This window comes from Heterodontus francisci, chromosome 8 (assembly GCF_036365525.1).
Source record: "Heterodontus francisci isolate sHetFra1 chromosome 8, sHetFra1.hap1, whole genome shotgun sequence".
Lineage (NCBI taxonomy): Eukaryota > Metazoa > Chordata > Chondrichthyes > Heterodontiformes > Heterodontidae > Heterodontus > Heterodontus francisci.
The window spans coordinates 119,569,931-119,589,191 of record NC_090378.1 but is presented as its reverse complement, the minus strand read 5'-3'; the positions used below and the strand labels follow the sequence as shown (position 1 = coordinate 119,589,191).

General features: G+C 45.6%; 1 long non-coding RNA gene across 1 annotated transcript in view; it reads right to left on the bottom strand.

Moving 5' to 3' along the window:
* LOC137373110 (uncharacterized) overlaps positions 1–14,182 on the bottom strand; it is a 65,529-nt gene extending 51,347 nt beyond the window's left edge. Inside the window, exon 1 of the long non-coding RNA XR_010975586.1 lies at positions 13,859–14,182. This is a non-coding gene — a long non-coding RNA (uncharacterized lncRNA). The remainder of the gene's footprint in view (positions 1–13,858) is intronic.
* Positions 14,183–19,261: the final 5,079 nt, after the last annotated feature.

Sequence of the window (19,261 nt, the reverse complement as noted above, 5' to 3'; positions counted from 1 at the left end):
GAGGAGGGGCAGCGCCAACATTCTGCTCCCCCTCCACTACTGGCCCTGTGGGATGCACAAGATGGTGATGAGAACTCAGGCTAGTCGGCAGGGACCTGAGCACAACCAAACCCATAGATTATAGCAGTTGTGAAGCCACAGCACGCACCTGTCCAAGACTTCTCCCTTGAATGATGTGCTCTCTTCGACAGGATAATGAGGGAAAGATTTATGAGTCGGCTACCCTCCCTCACCTATTCCAGAATGACATCCACATGAGAAGTCAGCCTCCTCAGTGATGCCCCCTTTACAATCATCCCATACTCAACTGGCCACTTGATCTGAAAAAGATAGGGAGAACTATAGACTCTCAGTCTGCTCAGCTCATGTGGAATACTGGTGCTTACAGATAGAGACTTGTCACCCGGGTGTCACTGGCCACTCACCTTTCCAGACCTTATTAAATCATTGAATCGCTTTCTGCACTGGACTCATAATCCTTCTGGTGACTCCCCGGCTGCTGACCTCAGTCACCACCTCCATCCATGCCCTCTGTTTCTCTAGGTGGATTTCTTCTTCTGGATGCCAGGAACAAAACATCTCTCATGTCGGACACTGCATCAGTTAAACCTCAAGGGAGGCATTTAAAAATCGTGCTGATGTCCGGGGACGCCTGCCAGTGCCAGCACTGATCCTCAAGGTCCCTGCTGGTCCATTGCTTCAGTGAATGGCAAGCCGTTCGCCTTTACAAAAGGCCCTCTGTTACTGGGTCCGGCCTCCAGGCCACTCCGGCGCCACTAACTGGATGGCAAACTCACCCACTGGCCCAATTAGGCCCTTTCTCTTTACAGCTGTTGCAAAGAAATAGAAGGAATTAAAAAGAACTTGGATTGAGATGCGAAGATGGAAGTCCTTTGTTTTGGTGAGGTGTCCCAAAGTCGAATAGGTGGCTGCCACTAGGAATCTTTCCCGGTGCTGCTGATGAACAGTCTGCTTGGATAGGCAAAGAATTTCAACTCTCCAAGGCTTTACCTGGTGTTTCAGCAGGTGTGCAGTATCAGGGGGTTCAGTTCTAACATATTCAATGCGAAGTCCTTTTAAAGATGCAAGCTTGCTACAAACATCCAGGATGTCTTCAGGAGGCAAGAGTACAACTTCATACAGGTATCAGGCAACCCCCACCTGCCAACAATGAGGCACATTGGTTTTGTCATATGTACATTGATTTTGAATGGTTGCTGGAATGCGGAAATGACTTGAACAGATCAGCCGTGACTGGAAAGGACATTTGCATACAAACAGACAGTGCTTGTGTCAACAAAGGACCATTTCCTGACACATTTAACCCACAATGGATGTTGATCACGAGACAGTGATGGGGTGGGGAAGCGCATCCCATGGCCTACTGGGATGATGCAATCCACAGGGGCCAGGACTGGTTGGACCAGCTGATCACATGACTAACTGGCTGTTCCAGGGTTTTTTGAACTAACCACAGATAGTTTGAACTCAGAATGTCCGTTTGCTCCTGGACTAAGAAGATCTCTCCTGTTTGCTCCCATCTCTTTCTCACAAGTCTCTGAATCCACTGAAGACACATAACCCCCAAGAGAGAAAAGTCTTCTACAGCGCACAAGTTTTCAGAGGAGTACTGGGCCCCAACGAAAAGCAAGACCTACCTACAATCAAGGATGCTACAGTGAGCTGAAAGAACCGTAAGAAAAACTCTTCATATATTGCCTCAAACATTTCCACTTTATTTTTCTTCTCTTTTTACATGTGTGTATCGCGTATACATGCTAGCGTGGACACGTCGTGTATCTGTAAGCTTCAACCAAATTAAAGTTTAAATTTAATAAATTTCAACCTTTCTCCTTTAAACCTAAGAAATCTGTTTGTGCTGGTTTCTTTGCCTTATAATTGGAAAGTAGTGAACATGGATTCACCAAGGGGGAACTAAAAACATGGTGTGTTTAAAATTAAACCCTGTTACGTTAAGATCAGGTGAAGGCTGAGAGGGATCCCGAGACACCTTTCTCATCTGGTCGTAACACAGGCTTTTGCTTTTCAAGAGCAGGGATTCTTCAAAGACAGGTAACAGTGGTCTGGATATTCTTCTGATCCTGGCATATCTTCTGATAAGTCGATATCCAACTGCTCCTTTTAGTCCAAAAACAGCTGACTTTTTACAGTTCAAAGTGAAACTAATTTTTTCCAGACAAGTCCCATGATAATTAAATTCTGTCTTGTCAAAACACAAAAATAGCTCTCAAGTCAAATACCCTAATGTTGAATTGAAATCATATATTTTCCAGTAAAAACTTGTTTATTGGTCCACCTTTAAAAAAAAACACCCATAGTTCAACCTCTTCAGTTTTAAAATATAGATTCCAAGTTTTAACAAAACCTACAGAAACTCTCACAATACCTCCACCCTTGACTATGCCATTTTTGAATGCCTTTCATTGAAATGTATAAAAAAACAGAAGTTGAAAACATTCTAAAACACATTTTCCACACACATCCCCCATTCCCGATTTACTTGTGGTTAAAACAATTATGCTTTGTGCCATCTTTGCTCATATAACTCAAAGTTAGAATTGTGATAAAGCACCTGCAATAACATTATTTTTGCACGAAATTTAGACAATCCTTAAGTGATAGGGCTGCAACAGTAAACTCCAATGGAATATTCTGACATTCTGGGTTATAAATTCTCCACAAAGGTTAGTGGGTTATGATCAGTACATGCCAACGTTTCTCTGTAATCATGGCAAATGCAGATTTTGAAATGTTTAAGAGCCAATAATAGACCCAACATTTCTTTTTCCATGGTGGAATATCTTTTTTGATGTTGATTTATTTTTTTGAAAAGTATCCCACTGGTCGTTCTATGCCCAATTGATCATCTTGTAACAGGACTGCACCAACCCCCTGGTCACTAGCATTAATTGCTACCTTGAAAGGCTTCGTGAAATTTGGAGCAGCCAACACTGGTTCATTAAAGTGGCCTTGAGCTTTTCAAAAGATGCCTGGCACTCCCCTGACCACCCTACTTTGGTTTTCTTTTTCTGTAGCAAATCTATTAATGGAGCAGCTACAGTGCTGAAATTTGGTACAAACTTCCAGTAGAAACCACACATCCCCAAAAACCTCTTGGTTTCTTGCTTTGACTTAGGGGTAGTGAACTCCACCAAGACTTGTACTTTCACCTTTCTTGGCAACACTTGTCTTTGTCTAACTATATCCCAAGGTAGGTCACTCTCACTTTTGTGAATTCACTTCCAGCCAAATTTACCACTAAAATGAGCTTCTTGTAATTTTTTTAAACCGAGTTTCTAGCTGTTTTAAGTGTTCCTTCCAAGAATAGACTGTATACCAGCACATCATCAGAATTAACTATAGTTAGGAACACTGACTACCACTTGTCTCATTAGTCTCTCAAAGGTTGCCAAAGCATTTTTTAGCCCGAATAGTATCACTCGGCACTGGTAAAGATCGTCTGGTGTGACAAAAGCTGATATTTCTTTAGCTTGGGGTGTTAAAGGAACTTGCCAGTATCCCTTTAACAAATCTATCTTTGTATGTTAAGATGCCTCTGCTTGTTAAAAAAAGGTCTTTGATCTGGGTTCTTTGTTGTCCTGGTAACCAAGACCCTTGTCTTTAAGTGGAGTTGATGTAAGGTCACCTGATTTCTCGAATTCCATTTTAAACAACATTAAAACCAGTTTTTAAAACAGTCATGCTACAAAGTCCAGCGTTCAAAACAAGCCTCACACACTCCTCCATTCACCACCACCCTTCACTCACGTAACAAAATTCTCGATCAAGGACTCCTACTTTCATAAACTTCACCTCACCCTCACACACAGTTTCAAGCCTCACATTCACACCTGACAGCTTGCACACACTGCCAGGTATTCATCAATGACAGGTACATTGCACCACACTCACTGAAACACTTCCCTCTCTCTTGCATGACAAGGTGGTGGTATAACTAGACTGCAGCAGCTAACCGGCGGGTGTAGGCTCGGCTGTTTGTCCCCACCTTGATGGAGGAGACAGTGCTTGCAATTATTGGAGTAGCCGTAACTAATATCATGGCCAGAGATGGGGCTGAAATAATAGCAGATGTTCCCACTTAATCCACCTTCTGACATCCCACTTCCCCCTCATCCCACAATCTCTTCTGATTTACAAGTCACAGATAGTGTCAATATGCACCACTTGCTTTCCTTCTCAATCTCCTACCCTTGTGCCTTTCTCCTTTCAGCTACCCAAGAACGGTCACCTGGCCAGACAATGTTATGGGCGTGTCAAGTCCAAGAGCAGCAGGAAACTGATGACAATGAAATATTGTCACTCAATATCACATTCACAGCCACTAACTCAGATATTGATCAGAGGTGAGATCTGCATGTGGTGAGACACCAGCCACAAGGGAAAGGATAGCACAAGTACCAATGCGCTGTCGGGCAAGGTCACATAAGAGTTCTGTTGCAGAGGACTCAGATGAGGACTTTGATGGGGCAGAGTACAGACAAAGGCTGTTGGTTCAGCACAATGAAATACTTGGTGCATTTTCAGTCCCGTCAGAAAGCCTGCGGTCGCTAAAGGCCTGCTTGTGTCTGCAAATGAAACCCGACTCGAGCCAAACAGAACTACATCTGACCCGAGCACAACCCGAGTCCTTCGATTTTTTCCCGCGCCCGACCCGACCACCGGAATAAAGTTGTTTATATTAAAGAGGTTGTGCTCTACCTTGGATGAGATCGACAGTGCAGACCAGTGCGGAGTCCAAATGCACATACCCCACCTTGGCATCCTGGCTGTCAGTGTCCGACCCAGCCCGAGTCCGAATGCCGGACTCGGAAGAGCAACCCAACCCGACCCCGACATGTCATCAGGTTGGTTGGGTTCGGGTTGGGTAGCGGTCACGGTCAAGGAACACGGAGGAGCCGGTTCCAACTTGGCAACTTCCAGCACCCAATAACAGTGGATGTTAGAAGGAAATTTCTACTTATTTTTTATTCGTTCATGGGATGTGGGCATCGTTGGCTAGGCCAGCATTTATTGCCCATCCCTAAGTGCCCTTGAGAAGGTGGTGGTGAGCTTCCTTCTTGAAATGCTACAGTCTTTGGGGTGTAGGTACACCCACTGTGCTGTGAGGAAGGGAGTTCCAGGGTTTTGACCCAGTGACAGTGGAGGAACGGTGATATAGCTCCAAGTCAGGATGGTGTGTATCTTGGAGAAGAATTTGCAGGTGGTGGTGTTCCCATGCATCTGCTACCCTTGTCTTTCTAGGTTGCAGTTTTGGAATGTGTCAAATGAGCCTTGGTGAGTTGCTGCAGTGCATCTTGCTGACACTGTGCGTCGGTGGTGAATGTTGTTGTTGGTGGATGAGGTGCCAGTCAAGTGGGTTGCTTTGTCCTGGATGGTGTCGAGCTTCTTGAGTGTTGTTGGAGCTGCTCCCATCCAAGCAAGTGGAAAGTATTGCATCACACTCCTGACTTCTGCCTTGTAGTTGGTGGGCAGGCATTGGGGGGACAGGTCAGTTAATCGCCGCAGAACTCCCTGCCTCTGACCTGCTCTTGTAGCTGCAGTATTTATGTGGCTGATCTGGTTTTTTGTCAATGGTAACCCAGGATGTCAATAGTGGGAGATTCAGTGATGGCAATGTCATTGAACACCAAAGGGAGATAGTTGGAGATGGTCATTGCCTGGCACTTAAGTGGCAAGTAACATTGGCACTAAACATCAGTCCAAGCCTGGATGTTGTCCAGGTCTTGCTGCATATGGACACGGGCTGCTTCAGTACCTGAGGAGATGCAAATGGTACTGAACACTGTGCAATCATCAGTGAACATCCCCACTTCTGACCTTATGATGGAAGAAAGGTCATTGATGAAGTAGCTGAAGATGGTTGGGCCTGGAGATCGGCACAACATCGTGGGCCGAAGGGCCTGTTCTGTGCTGTATTTTCTATGGAGCACTACCCTGAGGAACTCCTGCAGTCTTGTTATGGAGCTGAGATGAAATGATCATCCAATAACCATCTTCTTTCATGCTAGGTATGACACCAACCAGCTAAGAGCTTTCCCCCCACCCGATTCCCATTGTCTTCAGTTTTGTTAGGGCTCCTTGATGCCATACTCGGTCAAATGCTGCCTTGATGTCAAGGGCAGTCACTCTCACCTCACCTCGTGTTCAGTTCTTTCGTCCATGTTTGAACCAAGGCTGTAATGAGGTCTGGAGCCGAGTGGCCCTGGCGGAACCCAAACTGAGCATCACTGAGCAGGTTATTTCGAAGCAAGTGCCGCTTGATAGCACTACCGACGACACCTTCCGTCACTTGACTGATGAGATGGTAATTGGCCGGGTTCCTCGTCCTGTGTTTTGTGTATAGGACATACGTGGGCAATTTTCCACATTGCCAGGTAGATGCCAGTGTTGTAGCCGTACTGGAAATGTTTGCCGAGGGGCGCGGCAAGTTCTGGAGTTCAGGTCTTCAGTACTATTGCTGGAATGTTGTCAGGGCCCATAGCCTTTGCAGTATCCAGCACCTGCAGCCATTTCTTGATATCCCGTGGAGTGAATCAAATTGGTTAAAGACTGGCATCTATGATGCTGGGGAATTCAGGAGGCCGAAATGGTTCATGGGTCATGCAATTTCCAATAATGACCCTTTTTTTAACTTCTAGTTGGTTTCCGCCCCAGGTTTTATTCAAGAAGAATCCATGTTTATATAGCACCTATCATGGCTTCAGATACTCAAACTGCTAAAAATATAAGGGATCTCCCATTTAAGATGGGGGTGAGGTGAATTTTTTTCTCTGAGGGTTGTTAATCCGTGGAATTCACTTCTTCAGAGAGCAGTTCAGGCAGGGTCATTGAATATATTCAGGAAAAAGTTAGATAGATTTTTGATTGACAATGCAGGCAGGTGTTATGAAGGGCAGACAGGAAAGCAGAGGTGTGGCCACATTCAATCAGCCATGATCTTATCAAATGACCTACTTCTGCTCCTAATTTCATGTATGTTCCTTTGTACGGATGTATGTCTTTTCACCATTGACACTCCACCAGTGCCCTTGTTGTTGCCTGTCCGTCAGCCAGCCCAGATTGCCACTTCCCATACTGAGATAGTGCAGTGTGAAGCTGGGCCTTCTAGATTCAGATACTCGAGAGTGTCCTCCAAGGCCATCTGCAGTCTCCCCCAGTCAAGGCTGCAGCCACATTGGTAGCACTGCATAGGAGCACTGGGACAGTCTAAGCACCTGCAATACAGGCATTAAGGGAATGCACAAGGGTGATCACTTGACTTTTGTTTGGAATATTAGATGTTTTGCTTGATAAGGTCAGTTTGCAATGGTTCTGTGGTGGCTTTTATTTCCTCGTTGCTTCCAAGAGGACACTGATGGTCACTAAGGTGTGGGAGTGTCGGTGAATGGGGAATTGGGGTTATGCTCACTGGTACCTCAGTCCATGAGGTGATAACAGACAGCCGGACTGGAAAGGGGATGTGTTTGCCTCCTGCCTTCCTCCTCCTCAGCCGCTCGCCTGATCCCTGGTGGAAAGGGCTGTGCCCTCATGATGTTGAGGTTGTACAGGATACAGCAGACCATGACTAATCGTGACACATGCTACAACGAGGGCTCCTCCAAAGTGGTCCAGGCAGCGGAGCCACTTCTTGAAGAACCCAATCACTTTATGACGTTTCAGATAGCAAACATGGCTTTTCTTTATATGCAGGCTGCCCATAGTGATAGGTGATTCAATAGACAGGGGAACAGACAGACGTTTCTGGAGCCGCAGACGTGAATCCAGGATGGGTTGTTGCCTCCCTTGTGCCAAGGGTCAAGGATGTCACTGAGCGGCTGCAGGGCATCCTGAAGGGGGAGGGGGAACAGCCAGCCGTCATGCTCAACATTGGAACCAACAACATAGGTAGAAAAAGGGATGTGGTCCTGCAGTCAGAATTTAGGGAGCAAGATAAGAAGTTAGAAAACTGGACCGCAAAAGTAATAATGTCCGGATTACTCCCAGTGCCATGCATAAGTGAGTACAGAATAGAAGGATAAGACAAATGAATGTGTGGCTGGAGAGATGCTGCATGAGGGAGGGTTTTAGATTCCTGGGACATTGGGACCGGCTCTGGGGAAAGATGGGACCTGTACATGCCGGAGGGGTTGCACCTGAAAAGAGCCGGGACGGAGTTCCTTGAGGGATGTTTTGCTAGTCACGTTGGGGTGGGTTTAAACTAGTTTGGCAGGGGAATGGGGACCTGAGGGTAGACTCAATTGGGACAAAATCAGAAAATTAATGGACGAGTCTGGAAGACAGAGGAAACAAAGGTGAGAAAATAAAAAAGAGTTTTGCAGTGCTCAGGGGTATCTATTTTAATGCAAGCAGTTTAGAAAATAAAGCTGATGGCACAAATAAACACATGGTCGTAAGATATCCTAGCTATTACAGAAACTGCTATGCCTATGCTGGGACGAGGGAGCAGTACCCCAGGACATGCGCGATGCCAATATCATCACCCTCTATAAAAACAAAGGTGACCGCGGTGAGTGCAGCAACTACCGTGGAATCTCCCTGCTCAGCATAGTGGGGAAAGTCTTTGCTCGAGTCGCTCTAAACAGGCTCCAGAAGCTGGCCGAGCGCGTCTACCCTGAGGCACAGTGTGACTCTCGTGCAGAGAGATCGACCGTTGACATGCTGTTCTCCCTTCATCAGATACAGGAGAAATGCCGTGAACAACAGATGCCCCTCTACATTGCTTTCATTGATCTCACCAAAGCCTTTGACCTAGTCAGCAGACGTGGTCTCTTCAGACTACTAGAAAAGATTGGATGCCCACCAAAGCTACTAAGTATCATCACCTCATTCCATGACAATATGAAAGGCACAATTCAACATGGTGACTCCTCATCAGAGCCCTTTCCGATCCTGAGTGGTGTGAAACAGGGCTGCGTTCTTCTCCCTGCTGCTTTCACATGCGTTCAAGTCTTTTGAAGAAGGAATTTTCCTCCACACAAGATCAGGGGGCAGGTTGTTCAACCTTGCCTGTCTAACAGCGAAGTCCAAAGTACGGAAAGTCCTCATCAGGGAACTCCTCTTTGCTGACGATGCTGCTTTAACATCTCACACTGAAGAGTGCCTGCAGAGTCTCATCGACAGGTTTGCGGCTGCCTGCAATGAATTTGGCCTAACCATCAGCCTCAAGAAAACGAACATCATGGGGCAGGACATCAGAAATGCTCCATCCATCAATATTGGCGACCACGCTCTGGGAGTGGTTCAAGAGTTCACCTACCTAGGCTCAACTATCACCAGTAACCTGTCTCTAGATGCAGAAATCAACAAGCCCATGGGAAAGGCTTCCACTGCTATGTCCAGAATGGCCAAGAGAGTGTGGGAAAATGGCACACTGACACGGAACACAAAAGTCCGAGTGTATCAGGCCTGTGTCCTCAGTACCTTGCTCTACAGCAGCGAGGTCTGGACAACGTACGTCAGCCAAGAGCGACATCTCAACTCATTCCATCTTCGCTGCCTCCGGAGAATACTTGGCATCAGGTGGCAGGACCGTATCTCCAACACAGAAGTCCTCGAGGCGGCCAACATCCCCAGCTTATGCACACTACTGAGTCAGCGGCGCTTGAGATGGCTTGGCCATGTGAGCCGCATGGAAGATGGCAGGATCCCCAAAGACACATTGTACAGCGAGCTCGCCACTGGTTTCAGACCCACCGGCCGTCCATGTCTCCGCTTTAAAGACGTCTGCAAACGCGACATGAAATCCTGTGACATTGATCACAAGTCGTGGGAATCAGTTGCCAGCATTCGCCAGAGCTGGCGGGCAGCCATAAAGACGGGGCGAAAGTGTGGCGAGTCGAAGAGACTTAGTAGTTGGCAGGAAAAAAGACAGAGGTGCAAGGGGAGAGCCAACTGTGTAACAGCCCCGACAAACAAATTTCTCTGCAGCACCTGTGGAAGAGCCTGTCACTCTAGAATTGGCCTTTATAGCCACTCCAGGCGCTGCTTCACAAACCACTGACCACCTCCAGGCGCTTATCCATTGTCTCTCGAGATAAGGAGGCCAAAGAAGAGAAAAGAAGACAGAAGCATGGCTTAAGGAGGGACAGGAATGGCATTTCAACGAGCCTGGTTACAGGATTTTCAGGTGCAATGGGGAGGAGGAATAAGAAAGGAGGGGAAGTATCAATTTTGGTCCAGGAAACTATTACAGCTGTGAGGAGGGATGATATGTTGGAAGGTTCATCAAATGAGGCCATATGGATTCAGCTGAGGAACAAAAACAGGGCAATCATACTGCTGGAATGGAACTATAGACCCCCAAACAGTCAGAGGGAGATACAAGAGCAGATATGCAGGCAAGTCTGTGAGAAATGCAAGAACAATAGGGCAGTAATAGTAGGGGATTTTAACTACCCCAATATTAACTGGGATAGTTTTACTGTGAAAGGAATTGAGGGAGCAGAATTCTTGAGGTGCATTCAGGAGAACCTTTTTTGTCCAGTATGTAGCAAGTCCAACAGGGTATAAGGCAGAAAAGGAAAGCTTATGTCCGACACCGAGAACTCAAAACTATAGAAAGCCAAGAGGAGTACAGAAAGCGGAGGGGTGAAATCAAAAAGGAAATTAGGAAAGCAAAGCAAGGGCATGAAAGAATATTGGCAAGCAAAATCAAGGTGAACCCAAAGATAATTTATCAATACATTATGGGTAAGAGGATAACTAAGGAGAGAGTAGGACCCATAAAAGACCAAAAAGGTAACCTATGCGTAGGGGCAGAAAATGTTGGTATGGTTCTTAATGAATACTTTGCGTCTGTCTTCACAAAAGAGGGGGACGATGCAGATATTGCAGTTGAGGAGGAGTGTGAAGTATTGGATATGATAAACCGAGGGAGAGAGGAAGAATTAATGGGATTAGCATCCTTGAAAGTTGATAAATCACCAGGTCCAGATAAAATGTACTCCAGGCTGTGAAAAGAAGCAAGAGAGGAAATAGCAGAAGGCTTGACCATCATTTTCCAGTCCTCACTAGATACAGATGTCGCGTCGGAGAATTGGAGAACTGCTAACATTGTACCTCCATTTAAAAACGGAGACAAGGATAGACTGAATACTTACAGCCAGTCAGTCTAACCTCAGTAGTGGGAAAACCATTGGAATGTATTCTGAGAGGCAGGATAAACTGTCACTTAGAGAGGCACAAATTAACCAAGGATAATCAGCATGGATTTGTTAAGGGAAGATCTTGTTTGACTAACTTGATCAAATTTTTTGAAGAAGTAACAAGGAAGATAGATGAGGGTGGTGCAGCTGGTGTGGTCTACATGGATTTTAGCAAGGCTTTTGACAAGGTCCCACATGGCAGACTGGTTAAAAAAATAAAGTCCTATGGGATCCAGGGAAATGCAACAAGGTGGATACCAAATTGGTACAGTGGCAGGAAACAAAGGGTAATTATTGACATGTTTTAGGTACTGAGGGCTGTTTCCAGTGATGTTCCGCAGGGCTCAGTACTGGGTCCCCTGCTTTTTGTGTCTATTAATAATTTGAACGTGAAGATAGAGGGCATAATCAAGAAGTTTGCAGACGACACAAAGATTTGCCATGTGGTAGATAGCGAGGAGGATAGACTCAAAAGGAGTCTGGATATACACCTCAAGTGCAGTAATCTGCAGGGCTACGGACCAAATGTTGGAAGGTGGGATTAGAATAGGTGGATTGTTTTTCGGCCGGCACAAAGACGATGGGCCAAGTGGCCTCTTTCTGTGCCTTAAACTTCTATGATTTTACGTGTGCATGGGACGCACACCAATGGCATAACCCAGGTGGTCAGTGGATAGCCCTGATGGCCCAGCAGCCACCCTCTGGTTTGACATGGTGGCTCAGCAGATTGGCACAGAATAAAGACATCTTAACTGCTGCCAGGATACCAGCTATTTACCAACATGATCTACTGAGCATGGTTGCATCCCAACTGCACATTCAGAAAGTGGAACCCTTTGTGATTGTGGTTCATCTCTGCATTTAGACACGACACTCACAAAGCAATGTGTGTGCAATAAATGGCACCTGCACCATAGGGATCCCAGCTATCCTGGTGAAGCTACGTGCACGCTTCGCTGCTTCTCTCTGGTCAGAGACAATGTAATGTACTCCCCTCTCCTGATATAAAGAGTGTCCATCACCTCACTCCTGCAGCAACCAACAGCCAAACTGGGAGATGTTAAGAAATGCTGCCTGCTTCAGTCTGAAAGTATCCCCACACAATGAAATTCAGGGCCATGGTCACCTTCAAAGCCACTAACAGCACCATTCTTGTCCTGCTCTGAGGCTGCAGGTCTGGTTGCAAGAGGTGGCAGACTTCCGTGAGCACCTCCTTTGTAAAGCAGAGACATCACACACACTGATCCTGGCTGAGGTTGAAGTAAGAAAAATGCTTCCAGAAGACCCCAGGTTGATAAGGCCTCCTACTGAGAGCCCTTCTTCCCCCTCCTCCTCTGCCCTCTTGCAGCAGCTTGTCTTCCTCCATGTTGCCTCTGCTCATTCTCCCAGTCATGGCTGCAGACCAAGGTGGATGGAAACTTACTGAACCCATGACCAGGAGCCAGTGGTCTGATCAGAACCCTTGAAGTCAGAACCAAGACCTTCACCACGTGCAACACCAGTCCCCGTCAACTTCACCAAATTTAAATGGCAGTAAAAACTCACCTCTGCAAACTCAGACAGAGCCAGTCGAGATCAGTCAGTAACTAACCTGAGCAAAGGTGACAATCACTTTAAACAGAGCTGATGGGAGATTCCTTCCTGCTGCTAAACACATATTCAGCTGTGTGTTTAAGACAGGGCATTCCGCCAAGCAGCGAGGTTGGAAATGGCAGCGCCGGTGTCAAATCAGCATCACACACTGACTGACGTCATGATCTGCCTACTCTACATACTTGTGGTGCATGCTTCTAACGCACACGCTATTGCCCTCATCAAAATGGTTTCTGGAAGAGGCTGTGCCAGAGGTGAGCAAGGGTAGTGGTCACTTGTTTGGCAGCAAAACAGACCCTGTAGTGCGAAAACTGGAGGCACTATGGAACCAAATTTGTGGCCAGTGTGAGCCAGGAGCACATGGATGAGGAGGACAGTACGATAAGCAACATGAATAAACAGCCTGTACAAAATACTGGAGCTGTTCTGTGAAACTTGCAGAATACATCTTTATTTTCTATCACTTCAAGCAGGAGCCCAGAACCGATGCACAAGTTGCCAAGTGCCATCCATTAGCAGCGATGAGCTTTCATTTTAGTTTATAAATATGGAGAGTTTTGAGCTCAGTCACTCTTTGAAAATAAACTCAGATGAATGTTTAAACAGGTTTGCAACTTGTTTCCCTCCCTGACATTTTCCCATTGCTTGACAACTGTTACTACATCTTCTTGATGTTCCAATATAATCCAGGTCAGATAGGTCTTTATAGAATAGAGGATTCAGAGGAGCAGTGCTTGTCATGACATTTCACTGGAGTGGAAGTGAAGTTGTGCATTATCTATAGAATAAAGGTCTTACTGTAGAGGTGATGAGCGTCAAAAACTGAGAGTCAATATTGTAAATGACATCAGAGCTGTTAGTAAATTCTACTGAGAGCCTTGTGATAGAGACTATGTTATCATTTCCTACACATAACACATCCCTTCTAGAACTTTCAAGCCCTGAGTTTAACCGGAGGGACAGCCAGGAATCTCCTCACTCCGGGCCCGATGATTTTATCACCGGATTAGTATTTGGCAGAGGTTCTGCTCCTCCGGGCCCACAAAGATTCCACTGAAAACTTCAATCAAAATACTTGCCATGGCCTTTTCTGTCCACTCTGCTGACTCTCATTCGATCTGACTGTGGACTTTGAGCCCTCACTAACCTCCTGATATTCTGAATGAATATTGTGCCCAGTTGCTCAGCCTAAACGACTGACACTGAACACGTCTGCGGCTCCGGCTCTGGGAAGCCTCCCTCTCAGTCACGTGGTCGGGCCCTTGAAGTGACCGTTAGTGGCCGGTCACGTGGGAACATTTAAACCGGCTGAGCACTGAAGCAAAGCGCTGGGCAGCTGTAAAATCAAATAGTGTCTGACAAAATAAACCTTACAGCTACCCTGCCTTCATTAAAAAGGCTGTTTGACTTTCCTGATCGATATTTGAGGAGGAAAAGAGGCTGGAAAGACACTTTTGTCATGATGATGTTGCAGGCTTGTGGCACAGTGCTGATGTGATCTACCTCAGAGTGTTAAAATAAAGCTCAGCCAACACTTTATCGGATGAAGACATTTAATTTCTCTTGTTCCATTTTAAAGGCACATTTTCTTGCATCAATTGCCTTGGTGAATGAGATTTCTGAAAATATTTGGAAGTCATCTAAAATATGGTTGTAAAGATTTAAAGGAGGGAACAAGCATTGAGTGAGATGGCTGTGCAAAGCAGACGACTCAGTTGGGATTATCCAGTGTCCTCCACTCCACATCGTGGTCGGCTCGCTGAACATTCTTTAACCATTCCCACAGTATCTCTGTTGTGTTATCAACGTTGTGATCCATGTCAAGCCTGTGGAAAGATGCAGATAAAATCATCATTGGATAAGTAAAGTCAACCGGAGTCTGCAGCCACACCCGACCTCACAGACAAAATGAAAAGAAGCTGAGCCAGTTGCTGCTGACTGCACTGCTTCAAAGGTCAGAAAGCTGGATGGGTTAGGGTGTTGGAGATCCAGATCATTGCTGAGTAGATTTGAGAGGAGAAAAAGCTTGCAATATGGTCTGATCTTCTAAAAGTAAAAGAAAAGTGCTCTCTTCATAATCTTAACACCGTTTTCGTCTTTGAGTCTTCAGAAATCTCACCGCAGCCAACATGTTGCATGTTCCTTGAACCTCTGTGTCTGTATAGACTGTACACAAAGACTGTCACTCAAGATGAGATCAGTAATGCAGTATTGTGGGTTCTTTGTTAATTACTGAGAGAGCAGCAAATACATTGAGATAGTAACTGTACACGTGTATCATCAAGACTGACCAACACTCAATCACATGTTGTGTTACATTATAACTCTTACATAACTAACATGATCTTGTAGCCACACATCTGAATGGTGTACACACACAACAGTTACCTGACAATCACACATGAATGATTCATTGTCGAAAATAAGTACAAAGAAATATTTAAAAAGAAAATGTTTTGATTTTGTTCATGGGATGTGGATGTTGCTGGCTGGCCAGCATTTATTGCCCATCACTAATTGCCTCGAGAAGGTGATGGTGAGCTGCCTTCTTGAACTGCTGCAGCCCATGTGGAGTAGGTGCACCCCCAGTGCTGTTAGAACAAAGAACAGTACAGCACAGGAACAGGCCATTCGGCCCTCCAAGCCTGCGCCAATCTTGATGCCTGCCAAAACTAACACCTTCTGCACTTCCGGGGTCCGTATCCCTCTATTCCCATCCGATTCATGTATTTGTCAAGATGCCTCTTAAACGTCTCTCTGGTACCTGCTTCCACCACCTCCCCCGGAAACAAGTTCCATGCACTCACCACCCTCTGTGTAAAGAACTTGCCTCGCACATCCCCTCTAAACTTTGCCCCTCTCACCTTAAACCTATGTCTCCTAGTAACTGACTCTTCCAACCTGGGAAAAAGATTCTGACTATCCACTCTGTCCATGCCGCTTATCACTTTGTCAACCTCTATCATGTCGCCCCTCCACCTCCGTCGTTCCAGTGAAAACAATCTGAGTTTATCCAACCTCTCCTCCTAGCTAATGCCCTCCAGACCAGGCAACATCCTGGTAAACCTCTTCTGTACCCTCTCCAAAGCCTCCACGTCCTTCTGGTAGTGTGGCGACCAGAATTGCACGCAATATTCTAAGTGTGGCGTAACTAAAGTTCTGTACAGCTGCAGCATGACTTGCCGATTTTTATATTCTATGCCCCGACGGATGAAGGCAAGCATGCCGTATGCCTTCTTGACTACCTTATCCACCTGCGTTGCCACTTTCAGTGACCTGTGGACCTGAACGCCCAGATCTCTCTGCCTGTCATTACTCCTAAGGGTTCTACAAATTAATGTATACTTCCCACCTGCATTAGACCTTCCAAAATGCATTACCTCACATTTGTCCAAATTCAACACCATCTGCCATTTCTCCGCCCAAGTCTCCAACCGATCTATATCCTGCTGTATCCTCTGACAATCCTCATCACTGTCCGCAACTCCACCAACCTTTGTGTCGTCTGTAAACTTACTAATCAGACCAGCTACATTTTCCTCCAAATCATTTATATATACTGCAAACAGCAAAGGTCCCAGCACTGATCCCTGCGGAACACCACTAGTCACATCCCTCCATTCAGAAAAGCACCCTTCCACTGCTACCCTCTGTCTTCTATGACTGAGCCAGTTCTGTATCCATCTTGCCAGCTGCCCTCTGATCCCATGTGACTTCACCTTTTGTATCAGTCAGCCATGAGGGACCTTATCAAAGGCTTTACTGAAGACCATATAGATAACATCCACTGCCCTTCCTTCATCAATCATCTTTGTCACTTCCTCAAAAAACTCAATCAAATTAGTGAGGCACGACCTCCCCTTCACAAAACCATGCTGCCTCTCGCTCATAAGTCCATTTGTTTCCAAATGGGAGTAAAACCTGTCCCGAAGGCAGGGAGTTGCAGGACTTTGACCCAGCAACAGTCAAAAACGATATAGTTCCAAGTCAGGATGGTGTGTGGCTTGGAGGGGAACTTGCAGGTGGTGGTGTTCCCTTGCATCTGCTCCCCTTGTCTTTCTCGGTGGAAGAGGTCGCAGGTTTGGAAGGTGCTGTCTAAGTAGCCTTAGTGCATTGCTGCAGTACATCTTGTAGATGGTACACACTGCTGTATTTTATTGAAGTTTTCAGTGCATTGGTGGTGGAGGGAGGGAATGTTAGTGTATGGGGTGCCAATCTAGTGGGCTGCTTTGTCCTGGATGGTGTCGAGCTTCTTGAGTGCTGTTGCAGCTGCACCCATCCAGGCAAGTAGACAGACATTGGAGGGTGAATGGGCGGGAGGTGGAGAGACAGAGGATTTGGACGATTTGGTGAGGGTGGGTGGAGGTGCGTGGGTAAGGTGCGTTTGGTAAAAAGTGTCATCGTGATGTTGCAGCCATCATGAGGTGTGGGGCATGCTTGATGCACCAGCTGATCTTTTCCTACCTCTTAATTTATATGGTTGCGTCCTATCAAATCCTTTTAAAATTTTATATCCTCAATCACATCACCCCTCAATCTCCTACACTTGAGAAGTTACAATCCATTTTTCATTTGCTCTGAGCTTGAGGAGCTCTCAGACAACAGGGAATAAACCTTGCTAGCTTTTCCTGTTAACTGGCCCTGTAGCAGGAGAGTCCAAGTTCCTTCAGACCACTTTAACTAATCTACAAACTTCTCAAAGGATATGAAGAAGACTTCAGTATCATCTTCTTCAAATCTGAGTACTTACCAGGAATACTTTAAGAAGTCAAAGCTTGTCTCTGAACTAGGATCATTTGAATTATCAGCATCTTCTCCACGATGTAAAGATGATTTTCCCCTAGCCAATTCAATCTGTCTCATTTCACGATCTTTTTGTGCTTGTAGTTCCTTCTCAAATTTTTCTCTCTGGAAAGCATTCTCTCTATTTCTCCTCTCATTCCTCATTTGTCACCTGAAATTCTAACTCAAGCCTCTGCTCTTCCAGGTGAATTTTTGCTGAGGTGACCTGGTCTGTTTCAGGTTCTCGATCTTCTGCCTGTTCCAGTTCTGGGGTGAGGGAGAAATGCTCAGCCAGCACTTTTAGCACCTCGGGTCTTTTTGCCCTTTCCCTCACACGAAGTTCCACCTGGTCAGCTACTGCTCTGAACTGTTTGATGTTTAAGGTAGCTCACTTATGCCAAGTTAAATCATCCTGTTCTTCAAATTATTTCACTTACAGCCAGCCATTCTATTTTTTACTGTTAATATACGCGAAGCCTGCTGCTGTAATCCTTTTTATTGAAAGAAACAATTTCAGCGATTATACTTTTCCCTCTTTCTTCCAATTTATTCTTTTAAGTTCAGATTCAGCTAATTTAAGTCCAGTTGGTTTGGATCGTGGATGCAGTTCCCAATTCTTTTACAGACAGAATTGAGAGAGAACTGAAACCCCTGTTCTTTTCCCTTTACTGCCCAGAATCAGTGTGTTTTTGAAAAGGAAGATTTGTGTGTTTCTGAACTCCTGAGTGTATAGCCAATTTGAATAAGCAGCAGCACGCTTTTCGTCAGTTTAAATAAAGAGGATTATTTTTATTCACATGTTCACCCTGAAAGTCTGACACGAGGTCACTCACCACACACACACTCAAGAAAGAAAGGCATTAAAGAGGATAGTCTACTTTTACAAATTACAAGCAAAGGAACAGTTTGTAATTCACCTGATTTGTCTTGTCTTGGGGAAAAGGCATGCATTGTGGGCCCAGTGAAGAAGGTGTTTTTACTGCTGAAATGTAATTAGGTGAATTCGATAGCCGATGTTGTACATCGAAGTCGTTGCAGGATTCTCTCAGAGATGGATTTTCAGCAAGTCATGAAGATAGTTGCTTGTACTCTCATTATTTGGAGGTTGGTTTTCTGTACTGGTGGATTTGAAAAGAAACAGTCTTGGAGACCTTACAGATATTACAGTTTCCTGTTCTTTTAAGGCACGTTCGTACTGCCTGGTCTGTTTGCTACTTCTTTCCTGAAGATTGTATTATAACGATCTTTACAAGGAGACCAATATAGCTGCCCCACCATGTGACTTCTCACAGCTCCTTTGCCAAATATGGTGGGGGTCTAGTTTTATTAACTCCATTTTGGTTTATTGTTGTAAGATATTCATCCTGAGAAGGGTTAAGGAAATCAGTTTCTTTGTCCTCGGAGAAAACCATTCAATTCAAGAATGTCTCCTGATGGTTTCAGGATCGACGTTGGTGACACCTCTTCATGAGTTTTTGAATACACAGATCAGGCCAGCAGGGAGGTGGGGAGAGGAGCAGAGAGGAGTGGAGAGGAACAGAGAGGTGGGGAGAGGAGCAGAGAGGAGTGGAGTGTGAAGAAGCGATCTTCTGGAATGCCTTCAGTGCTGAACTTACTCCGTTGGGCATTCTGCAGTACTGAAACACACATTCATGAGTAACAAAAGCTGTAAGTTATCGGCTTTGTTCTGCTCGAGGTAT